Source organism: Chelonoidis abingdonii, chromosome 3, assembly GCF_003597395.2.
Source record: "Chelonoidis abingdonii isolate Lonesome George chromosome 3, CheloAbing_2.0, whole genome shotgun sequence".
In the NCBI taxonomy this organism is placed as follows: Eukaryota; Metazoa; Chordata; order Testudines; family Testudinidae; genus Chelonoidis; species Chelonoidis abingdonii.
Window position 1 is genome coordinate 29,281,934 of NC_133771.1, and position 12,949 is coordinate 29,294,882.

The window sequence follows — 12,949 nt, forward strand, 5'->3', positions numbered from 1 at the left end:
CTGTAAGCTGCTGGTCTGTTTCCTCAGTCTAGGAAGGATTAAAGATCACACTCAAGGTCCATTAATACCCTTTCTTCAGGGCAACATTTATTGGTTGCACCAATATTCTGTAGCAAACCCCAAAATAAGAGTTCAGCATAAATCTCTCAACTACCTTTCCCCTGACCCAGGGGCTTCCTTGTCACAGATCCTCTACTACCAGGAGCTCTTCCCCAATCTTCTTATAGACTATCTGTGTCTCATGCTACAGGGACCAACCCAGGTCTAGTAGCTGGCCCCAGGGTCTCCTGCAGGAGCCTCTTATATAGCTCTCCACCCCACACTGGCCTAGTTGCTGGCTTTTATAATTACATGATCCCAAGCCGAACAGTCTAAGCTGGAAGGTAGTTGATCTGTCACAAGTAAAGCTCGGCTCAACTTCTTTTAAAGGGTCAGCCACTCTGTGACAGTCATCCAGTGCTGGAGAGCAAGTACAGCACAACTCAGGTCTCCTGGCTAATTTCTCTACTCTAAGCATGGGTTGATAGTGCTGCTTCTCTAGTAGTACAGCTGTGGTGTTTATAGATTCCAAGGCCAGAAGGGACCATTGTGACCATCTAGTCTGACCTCCCATATAACAACAGGACATAGAACTTCCTCAAAATAATTCCTAGAGCCTATCTTTTAGAAAAACATCTAGTCTTGCATAGATGCCGACTCCATGGGCGTTTTGGGACTGGAGCACCTACGGGGAAAAATAGTGGGTGCTCAGCACCCACCGGCAGCCCCATGGATCACTTCCTCCCCCTCTCCCCCCAGAGCCTCCCCCCTGCCAGCAGCCTTGCCAATCAGCTTCTACCCCTCCCTCCCAGTACCTCCCACCCGCCGCAAGCAGCTGTTTAGCAGTGTGCAGGAGGTGCTTTGGGGGAGGGGGCAGAACAGGGCAGGAAGAGGCTGGGCATGGGTGGAGGTTTGGGGGAAGGGGTGGAGCGGGGGTCCAGCATCCCCGGAGAAATCCCGAAGTCGACACCTCTGCATACTTGATTTACAAATTGTCAGCGATGGAGAATCCACCACAGTAAATTGTTCCAATGACTTATCACTCTCACTGATAAAAATTTAGATCTTATTTCCCCTGTGAATTTGTCTAGCTTCAACTTCCACCCACTCTCTCTGCTAAATTGAAGAACCCATTATTAAATATTTGTTCCCCATGTACATACTTATAAACTGTAATCAAGTCACCCATTAATTTTCTCTTGGTTAATCTAAATAGATTAAACTCTGAGTATATCACTATATGGCTTGTTTTCTAATCCTTTAATCATTCTTGTGGATCTTCTTTGAACCCTCTTTATCTACATCCTTCTGGAATTGCAGGCATGAGAACTGGGCACAGTATTCTGGCAGCAGATGCACCAGGGCCAAATACAGAGGTAAAATAACCTCTCTATTCCTTCTTGAGATTCTCATTTATGCATCCCAGGATCACATTAACTCTTTTGGCCACATGAGCCCACATGTTCAGCTGCTTATACACCATAATTTGTAAATCTTTTTCAGAGTTAGTTTTCCAGGATGGACACACTCCCACCCCTGTCCTGTAAGTATGGCCTGCATTCTTTGTTCCTGGATGTATACATTTACATGCAACTGTATTAAAATACATGTTTGCTTGTGCCCACTTTACCATAGATCCAGATTTCTCTGAACCAGTAATGTCATAAGTAGATAGGTAAGGGTTAATTTTCTTTTACCTGTAAAGGGTGAACAAAGGGGGAACCAAACACCTCACCAGAGGACCAATCAGAGACCTGGATTTTTTTTAAAGTCTGGGAGGGAACTGGAAACTTGTGGTTTTTTTTTTTGTTTTCCTTGGCTGTGAGTAAACAAACTTTTCTTCTAACTCCATCTTCTTTCAAATATTCCACTATCAAGTGTGAGTACAAAGGAACCAAAGTAATCGGCTGGGATGTGCTTTGATTGTATTTACGTGGGTGTTGATTTGCTGGACTGGTTTAATTGGGCTATCTTTTAAATCAGACTGTTTATTCATATTTTCTTATAAGCAAGAGCCTGTATTGATCTCTTAATGCAGTATTATTGTTCTGTATTTTTTTCTTTCTTTTTTATATAAAGTTTCTTTTTAAAAACTTGTGGGAGTTTCTTTTCCTAGTGAGGCAGAGGGGAGGGAAAAGCCCAAGCTCTGTGTCTTACTTTCCTATTGTCCCAGGGCGGGAAAAGGCTACGGGAACAAAGGGAGGGGTGAATCTCTTGTGTGAGCTGACTAGGTTTGAATGCATAGCCTCGGGGAAGCTAGATTGCCTCTCTGGTTGTATTCAAAGGGAATAGGACAGCATCGCACCAGCTAACCCAGGAAAGGGGGGGAAGCTGGGGGATGAGATAGAGGAGACCCAGGGGCTCTGGGTCTTGGAGGGGTCCCCCAAGGAAAGGTTTGGGGAACCCGAGGGGGCCGAAACCCTGGAAAACTTTGGCTGGTGGCAGCGAAATAAGATCCAAGCTGGGTATAAGCTTGGAAAGGTTCACAGTAAGCACTCAGATTTTGTACGCTAAAGTCAGGATTTGGGACAGACGTTTACCACAAGTAATCTCTCCTCTTCATTATGTACCACTCTCCAATATGTGTGTCATCTACAAACTTTATCAGTGACAATTTTATGTTTTGTATGTTAAATATCATGGGCCAAGAACAAATCCCTGCAGAACCCCACTGGAAACACACTCTCTTGATGATGATTCCCCACTGACAATTTAATTTTGAGACCTACCAGTTAGCCAGGTTTTGATTACATTTAGTGTCTCCATATTAATTTCATATCATTCTTGTTTTTTAATCAAAATGTTCTGCTGTACTAAGTCATATGCCTTATAGAAGTCTATTATATCAACACTATTATCTTTATCAGCCAAATATGTAATCTTATAAAAAAAGATAAAGTTAGTTTGATAGGATCTATTTTCTATAAACGTTTGTTGATTTACATTGGTTACATTGCCTTCCCATATTTCTTTAAAAATCAAGTTCTGTACCAGCTGCTATATTATCTTGCCCAGGACTGATGTCAGGCTGACAGGCCTATAATGACCCAGGTAATCCAATTTACCCTTTTAAAAAATTGATATAAAACATTAGCTTTCTTCCAGTCTTCTGGAACTTCCCCAGTACTCCTACACTTATTGAAATCAGCATTAACATTTCAGAGAGCTTCTCAACCAACTCTTAAAACTCTTGGACGGTAGCAGGGGCAGCTCCAGGCACCAGCGCAGCAAGTACGTGCCTGGGGTGGCAAGCCGCGGGGGAGGCCTGCTGGTTGCTGTGAGGCGGCGTTTCTGCGGGAGGCCCGCTGGTCTCGCGGTTTTGGCAGTAATTCGGTGGCAGGTACACCCAAGGCGCAGGACCGGCGGACCTCCCACAGAACTGCCACCAAATCCACGTGACCGGGGTGGACCTCCCGCAGAAATGCTGCAGAAGGCTGCCTGATTGCCATGCTTGGGGTGGCAAAAAACAGAGCCGCCCCTGGATGCTAGTTACCTGGACCCATTGATTTTAAAATATCTAGCCAAACATCATCCAAAAATACTTCTGGGATGGAAAGAGTGATCTCATCGCCATATGTTGAGACTATATAATCTGTTTCTTCCCTACATACAGAACAGAAATATTTATTGAACCTTTCTGCCTTTTCTGCATTGTTATTGATAATTCTACCATTTCTATCTAATTCCATTGTTAGAATTCTTTTTATTCCAAATATATTTTTAAAAACTCCTTATTGTGCTTATCTCTGCTGGCCATAGATTTCTCCTTGTGTCCCTTGGCTTCCCTTATCAATTTTTTACAATTCCTAACTTCTGCTTTATTCAGTGAGACAGTATGTCTGGTGATTAATATAATATGGACATTGTTCTTCAGTGCTGCATTATGCTAGGCCATGATACCTGGAAACAATAATGCCAAATAACTGGTAAATTATATGCCCAGTGAGAAAATATTTAGATGATCATAATCTCGTAATAATTCTGAAGATAACATGCTTTAAAAATATAACTCATGTCCCCTCTTCTACTAAGTAAATTAATTTGTGGATGGTATCTATTATAGGGTAGATTCCAAGTAACTTTATATCTTTGGGACATTATCCTACGGATTTACTTTGTCTGGAAACTAACCTGCAGACAGATTCCCATCTGTAGTTTCCCTATCTAGATCAGGCCCTGCAATTCTTTGTTCCACTACTTATAGTCTCCATGTGGAGACTTCTTCTTTGGTAGCTGTGTCCCAATAGAACTTTTCCTCCAGGAAAGTGCTATGTTTTCCCTGCATAGCAGCTGCCCTCTTTAAAAGTGTGCTGTTGCGAGGAATTTCCCTGGAACATTTTTCTTTTGGCACCCCCACCACTACCCAATCTCAGAGCCTATTCCCATCCAGGGGTGAGAGGAAACTTATATTTTCCTACTTTGCCTTGGGGAAGTACACACCTTTCCTTTTCCTTACGGGGGGAGGACCTTATTCAAAAATTTTCTAGCACTGCAGACAGAAAGCACCATGCATGTGGAAACTGGAATTTCTTATAGCATTTGGATTTTAAAATATTTGGCAAAAAGGTGTATTGCTGCTTTATCAACAGAAAAGCAAAGATTGTTATTTGGGGGAAGGGAGGTAGAGGAGTTTCTTGTCCATCTAACTTTTTCAGTTTTCTTCAGCATGAGAAGTTTATTTTGCATCTGCTTTTGTATTTGCATGAGGGAACTCAATGAGGACATGATCCAGAAGACCACTGAAGTCAATGGGAACCCCTTTTAATTGACATCAGTGGGTTCTGGATAAGGTCACAAATCTTATGAATGACCAAAAGACAATTTTGTATAGATTCTCTTTTCCAGGTCAACCTGCTCTTTATCCCTTTTGAATATTTCGCAAGGAAATACAAACCAAAACCAGAAAGGATGGTAACTTTAAAAGTGGCAAAATAAAAACCTTCTTTTTTTGCTGACTTACAAGGTGTGCCATTGATCCTATCAGAAACCTCAAGCAATGATTAAGAGCATACAGTGTGCTCAGGAGGTGTTGAAAACTTGCATATTGAAAAGGGCAGTTCATTCCAGCAAAAATGAATAAATCAATCTAGGCCAAAATGTGCTAGTAAACACCGCCCACCTGTCCACAAGAGGCTAATTTTAATACAGGATCCTCATTGTTTACAGACCATATCAGATTTGATTTTTTAAAAAATAATTTGCAGTATATTCCTAATATGCTAATTACTCATAAGGATGAAGACTATGAAAAAAGTTGTTGATCCGCAGTTTACAACAGAAACAGATCGTTCAAAGACATGGAGACAAACAGCAATTTTAAAACAACGGGCCTGGTTTTTTATCCTCTGCACTGGGAAATGGGTGCATTTCTTGTCAAATCAGGTACTATGCGGTACAGCAGTGGTTCTTAATATGGGGTGCATGCACTCCCCTGGAGGTGCAAGATGCCCTTTCTGTGGGTGCGAGACATGCCAGAATTTTTTAAAAGGTAAATCATCAAAAATACAAATTAAGTACAAGCATGTAAGTAAAACTACTTTGTTTAATCAAACCTATGTATTTATGAACATTATACATTTTTTAACAATTACTGTGTTAAATTTTAACTGCAAAATTAAAATAAATATATAATTCTCTCTCTTTCATTCTATAGTTAGAATATATCTAGGTTTAAAGAACTGACCTACTTCAGTGATTTTTGATAAGGGGTGCGAGAACATATTTTTGAGATCCAAAGGGGTGCAGGCTGCGGTAAAGAACCACTGTAGTAGAGGATTGGGCAAAACATGTGACAATATATACTTGTGTACCATATCTGGAGGGAGAATCAAGCCTCAGGCACCAGTATTCACTTGAACAATAAAAAGTGTGTTATTGAATAACTCAGTTCAAGATTTACAGCTGACTACAGAGCATAAAAAAGAAACAATATACAAAGTAATTTATGTACTGCAGCCAGTTAAATGAGGTAGAGAGAAGCAGGTACAACATTTCAGTAAATGGCTTTCTTTTTATGTTGCATAGAAATTGTAAAGAAAAAAGCTATTTGCTCAAGTGTCAGGGGATTGTCTTCATATATTTATCTAGTATGGATATACAAAGTACATTACATTACTATTCTGTAAGAGTCTCCCCCCGTCCAAGAATTGGTGATCTTGGTCTCTGGGTCCTAGCCCCAGTGATGTAGTAGCAATTTTAGAAGTGGCTATTGTTCTGCTGTATACTGAAACATTGGAGTTTTGCTCTGCAATGAGACACTGATGGATCACGGCTTAAATGGTAGTTTGGGAACCACCATCTGTGTTACTAGATCCATGTTGATGACTCTTGGAGAGCATCAGCATGGATGGATCAAACTACCTTGTCAAATAACAGAATCATCGTCTCTTCTGAGGCGTGGTCAGTAGTCTTTATTAATAAAAATAAAATAAACGTACAATAATTCTGCCAACGCAATGGATTATTCGCTGCTTGTACTTCTGCTCTCTCTACTAGCTCTGCCATCAGAATATGGCACCATTCACAGCTGCTAAAAGTGGTTTCACTATGTATATCCATGTCACTGACAGCCCCCTACTCGCTGAAACCAGCCTTACATGACAGAACTTTCTCTCAAGAAGGCTTTATTTTTAACGTTGCTACTAAACTCCTAGTTTGTCTGTGTAAAATTACAGAAAGCAAAAGGTACTCTCTGCTTATTCTATATTAGATGTAATAGTTACACTTATCTTATCAACATCAGCTTATCAACCTTATCAACATCAGCTCACTAATAAGATGGCCATACTGTTATTGATGGGTCACCAATGGAACAAGGAATGTGAGGAGTTAGGCTGAAAGCAGCTTAGCCACATGGACAGAGATGTTCACTTTTTCAATTTAACCTGCATTCAGCATCCCTCTTTTTCAGAATGAAACATGAGGACAGCATCTGAGCTTTGAGTCCTCCTGTGTTCAACAGCTCTAGCCCTGGAACTCAGTCTGAAGTCCCCCAGAGCTCTGGATTCTGTAGACTCAAATCTAGCCCAGCAATATAGACCCAGAGGAAGGACTGTGAGCTGTATACAGACCTGGACATGCAGGAGGATGAGAACTGCAGGAAAGTAAAACTATTATTTTATTTTATTGGGGAGCAAAGCAGAGATCTGCACTACTATGAAGCTCAACACTGCCTCAAGTCTCTCAGAGGTCCTAGGAACCTTGGGGACCTATTGCTTCCTGAAGCAGAACAAAACTATGGTGCGACAGAGGTTTTTCACTGGAGACTCATCCAAAGGAACAGGAGACACTTATGACCCAGTAGGCACAACATCCAGCAAAGGCCTACATAGATCCTTTCAGACCGGAGAGACAGAGAACCATCTGGAGGCCAACTCTAAGGAAGAGAGGATATTTCACAGAGAGAGTCAGGTGACAGGGAGACAGAGGTAGTTCACTTCCAGTGTGGTCTCCTGTTGACACAGTCTTTGGGATAAAGATAAGACTCCCTCTTGCTATGTGCTAGCAACCTGTAGGGGAGCTTTGGGTATCAATTATTTATTTTTAACATTTATATTAAAATGTTTGTAAAATAGGGAAGCTCTATCATGATCAATGAAACTGGAGTCAGAAGGCCCATGTTTCCTGCAGAGACTGTTACAGACAGGACACCATCAGAACAGGAAATGTAGGGAGTTAGGCTGGAAGCAACTCAGCCAGAACCATGCACAGAGTTTAACATAGTTCCTCTTCCTGAACTCAACCTGCATTCAGCATCTGTCTCATTGCTAATGTAACCCTTCTGCCCCTCTGAGTTGGCAGCAACAAGGGCCGGGTTCAGTATTTAGGGGTTCCGTTTCAATAACGCAAATGCAAAACCGGCTTGAGCCTCCACCCAGTGACCTGGGACAATTACATACCACCCCCCGGGCACCTCTAGGAGGCAATACTTCCCCTCTCGCAAGCATAGAGTCTGAATGTAGCAAAATCCTTTTAATAAAGGAGGGAAACAATGTAGCATCATATTAGGAAAACACCACAAACAGGATTCATAACGTAAACTATGAGCAAAAGACCCGCCAAGTAAGTTTTGGCAATGTCCTTTTCCCCTTAGGGTCTTAAGTCCAATCACCCCAAAGTCCAACAACCCAAAAGTCTCTGACTCTGGTCAGTGCCACCCCAGAGTTCAAAAGTTTATCTGCAGAGTTTTACCCCCCTAGCCTGGGTAGAAATGGGAGAGGGGGGCGGCACACGCAGGGTGTTAAGGGGCATCTTACGTGGGCCAGGGCTGATTGCTCCACCTCTCCGTGGAGTTCTGCTGCAGCCTTCACCACGACCGGCTCCACTCCACCAGCTGTGCCGTTCCTCCAGCCAACCCATGAGCCGCTCCAGCCGTCCCCGCAAACCGTTCTGCTCCGCTCACTGTTCCGTGGGCTGCTCCAATGTGCTGCAAACTGCTCCACTCTGCCAGCCGCTTAGCGATATATCTTCAGGCCCCCCCACTAGTTAACACAGCACTTAGTGATCTCAGCTCAGTAAGCTTAGCTCTTTTAGTGATTTTAGCTCTTTCAGTGATTTCAGCTTGTAGTTGGGGAGCCCAGGTGCTGGTGCACCATTGGCCCAAATTGAATTCAGCTCAGCAGCTTCTAGATGGACACCTAATGGAATCAAAATTAGCTCTGCTCTTCAACAGTGGAGAGAGGAGGATGTGCAATTGGTGAGCCAGGCCCTGACAAGGGACCCATACCATCAAGTACACACCCAATCCCCAACCTCTCTCAGTTCACTGGGTTTTGGCACCCATGTCCCTTGTCTAGCGAGTGCTATTTAATTGATGGTGCGACTCTCTGTCATAAAGCAGTCTCATAGTTCCTCATTCATATAATCAGGGTGACAACACTTTATTCCTCCTGCGCCAATAACAAAGAAATTGGGGATCCCAGAGGTGTCAAAATTACCATCCTAGGCTGCCGTGGGCTATACTAGGTGGGGTGGGTGTGCCAGTGCAAATACCTGAAATTCCTTTCCATACCCTCCATAATTCACCACCAGATGTCAGGGTAGAGCACTGGTGACGAGAGCCTTTAATTTCAATAGAACAGGTAGTTTTTCTTAATTGGTGGCCTGGGCTGAGTTTGATAATCTGAGGCCTTCACCTGTAGGTTAGAACCCATTACCAGCGTGAGAACTTACAGCTTCTGCCATTACAGCCCACCACTATGGACTGTTACTACATAGCACTGAAATAGTTTTTTTTATATACACCTCTACCCTGATATAACACGAATTCGGCTAAAATGCGGTAAAGCAGCGCTCTGGGGGGGCGGGGCTGCACGCTCTGGCGGATCAAAGCAAGTTCAATATAATGCGGTTCCACCTATAATGAGGTAAGATTTTTTGGCTCCCGAGGAGAGCATTATATCGGAGTAGAGGTGTATTATAAACATCAAATCCATCTTCTAATAATATATACGGCCTACTTTTCAAATAAAACAAAAGATTTATTGCTTTTCCTCCACTCCAGCATCTGTGTTTTGGTAGCATGTATAGGGATGTTTGTGGACCACAGCTTACTGTCTATATGGAGCAGGTCTAGAAGCACTTTTTTTGCAGTGATGTGTGTTCATGCGTCAGCAAAACAGGTTAAACTACCTGCTTGTGCTACCACCAGTTTATCTGAGGTAGCACAGGTGGCTCAAGATTTCACCAATCCATTCATTTAATAGATTCCAAGGCCAGAAGAGACCATTGTGATCATCTAGCCTGACTATAACCCACGGCTCTATGGGATACTGCTTTATCCTGGCTTTCCTTTTTTCTCTTCTATTTCCCCTTCTTATGTTCTCTTTGTTTATTCATTGGCAAGTGTTTGTTAAAGGGTCTCCAAGAGAAGCCAAAAGAATGAGCAAGAGTGGAAGAGAGAGAGAGCTAAATGTCACTGCAAGGTTTTATAACATGTCAGGAATAGCTCTAGTTTCCTGGTTGCTTGCAATGAACCACAGGCCCTGCCTGCAATGTTACATGCATAGGAAAAGCAGGATTACACTATACTGTATCATCTAAACTGGAACACTGTCTATCTGAAGCACAGTATAGCTGATCTATAATTCACAGTCTCTTATTTTGACAGGCTGGCTCACAGTTTTCAGTGGGTGCGTGAGGAAGTAACAGTGCACAAAACTTACATTACTAATACCATTGCCATATAAAACAAATGTTTGAATGTTTAAGATATGATTCAGTTCTCTTGCTAATCAATGTCCTACAAGATTATTTTATGAATATATTAAAGATAAGACAAACCCAATTTCCCTACCATATGCATAAAAGGCTCCAAATGCTGTGGAACCAATGCAATTCCACCGTGGTAGATGCAAGAAACCTGCACAGAAGGCTTTTGGTCCTGTGTGCTGCTAAGTATTGCTTTAAAAGGACTCCTTCACTGTTGCAGAGGGGATCAGGTGGGGTTCCCGTATCTTTGTCAAGGTGAAGGGTGGGTGCAGCAGATGGAGAGGTTAAGGAGTCGTGAGCTGTAGTAGGTTACTGGTAGCAAAGTGACTCAGGCACAGTACCACCATCTGGATGGAAGATTCTTCCCATCCATCCCTACAGACTTTCCTAATCACATCTATAACAGTTGTTTCACTCTGTGGTTATGTGTTTGATCTCTAAATATTGACTTGCCCATAATTTTTTTAATAGCTCACCCATTAAGTCTTTTTATTTAAGTTGTAACAATTTTCTCTTAGACAACTTCAGTGGCAACCTTTCATTCAGCTATTGCCATGAGCTGAGGAATGCCAGACAATTAAAATGTGATCTCCAACACAATGTTCAGTGATAGCTTCCATGTTTCTAGCATTGGACAGCCTGTAAAATGGTCAAGATACTGTAGTTTTGACATTTTAAACTCCAACTCTCAGACTGGAGACTTCAGGTTACAAACATTTGTTTTGAAGTTAGTCGACAACTAAATACACAAGACTTCCCACCTACCCCCCATCTTTGTGATCCTGGACAAGCCTTGGCACTTTTCTCTGATTTGAAAAAATACGAAGCATTTTTAGATTGAAATGTAGTGAATGTATTCTTTTTTCACTTGTATCTATTTTGAAGTTCACATATATCTGATACTGCAGCAGGTGGCTTTTTGCACTTGGAGAAGAGATTAGAGCTATAAGTTCAGGCTCTTAAACTAACTTGTGTATTACAGGAACCCTTTCAGTTCACTTCCTCAAACTACTCCATTTCTAAAGTTAACATAAAACTTGGTCTGTCTCAAACAGACATTACAAAAAGACTTTTGTCACCTAGTCCTCCATGCTGATCCCAGCTGACATTTACTTGCTATGTTGCCTTCTGTTCCTCAGTTTTCCCATCTGTAAGGTGGGAATAAGAATATCAGAGAGGAGAGTTGCCAGAGGAGAATTTTCACAGTGCGCTGAAGCTGAAAGAATATTGCTTTTTATTTATAGATGTGAGAAAACTGCAGGAAAAATCATTACCATTGAATTAGATGTACATAAATTAAACTAAAGAGCCTGCAACATCCTGCTGCAGGAATGATGCAACAGTCAGTCAGTGCTTGTCTACATGGTGAGATATTATGGACTATGGGGATGTGATTTCTAAAGCACACTAGCATGCTGCGCACTAATTGATCCATGTGGATCCTGCTAGTGTTCACTGAAGGTTATCTGCTTAGTGAAGAATCTTTAGTGTGCACCAGCAGGTTCTAAATGGAGCAGTTAATGCACAGAATGTTAGGTCACTTTAGAAATCATACCATCCCCATAATCTGCATTACCCCACCATGTAGATAAGTCCTAAGAGTCTAACTGAATGGCCGAGTGTAACTCTGCTTCCTGAAACTTGCCAAAATGTGACGCTGGCTGACTTCCAGAATTATGGGGGCCCCAAATATGGCATGCTGCCACTTGTGGAGATTTCAACCCCAGCAAATGACATGTGTGATCTAGCAGAGTACAGTCACCACTATAGGATACAGCAAGAGATTGATCTTTGCAGTAAACGATTGCCAGCTACTGTATAGCTCTATATGTTGTGGTCAACACCTTCAACTGAACGTGGAAGCCAATAGAGACAAGCATGTATGAAGGGTTGTGTAGCATAAAGGCTCATCCTATTAAAGAGATGAATCTATGTATTTTGCAGTAGTTAAAGTTCTTGAGGCCTTTTCAGAAGGTATCCTGTAAGCAAGTAGCACTCCCAACTTGCTTTGAAATACTCTACACCAGTGGTCCCCAAACTTTTTCATCTGGCAGGTGCCAGACGACGAGCCACTGAGGACCATGGCCAGCGGACAAGCATCCATCGAAATGCCGCCAAGAAGCGGCAAAGTCAAGAGGCATCACCGCCAAAATGCCGCCGAAAATCAGTGGCATTTTGGTGGCGACGCTTCTTGATGATGCTGCTTTTTGGCGGTGACGCCTCTTGACTTTGCCGCTTTTCGGCGGCATTTCGGCGGATGGTTGTCTGCCGGCCTGTACATGGGCGCAGATAGATGCCCCAGCGGGCGCCATGGTGCCCACAGGCACCGCGTTGGGACCACTGCTTTACACACTACAGAGAATCCAAACTCTCTCCACTTCCTGGGGTTTGGCTCTATTGAAACTGAAATGAACAGCAATTAAAATATTGTTTAGTTCAAACCTTTTCTCCAGGCTCAGCTACTTGAATGGCTCCTACCTCAGGACTGCTCAGCCCACATCCTAGATCAGAAATTGGCAACCTTTGGCACACGGCCCATTAGGGAAAGCCATTGGTGGGCCGAGACGGTTTGTTTACCTGCAGTGTCCACAGGTTCGGTTGATCGCAGCTCCCATTGGTCACGGTTCACTGTTCCAGGCCAATGTGGGCTGCACGAAGCGGCAGCCAGCACATCCCTCGGCCTGCATCACTTCCCGCAGAC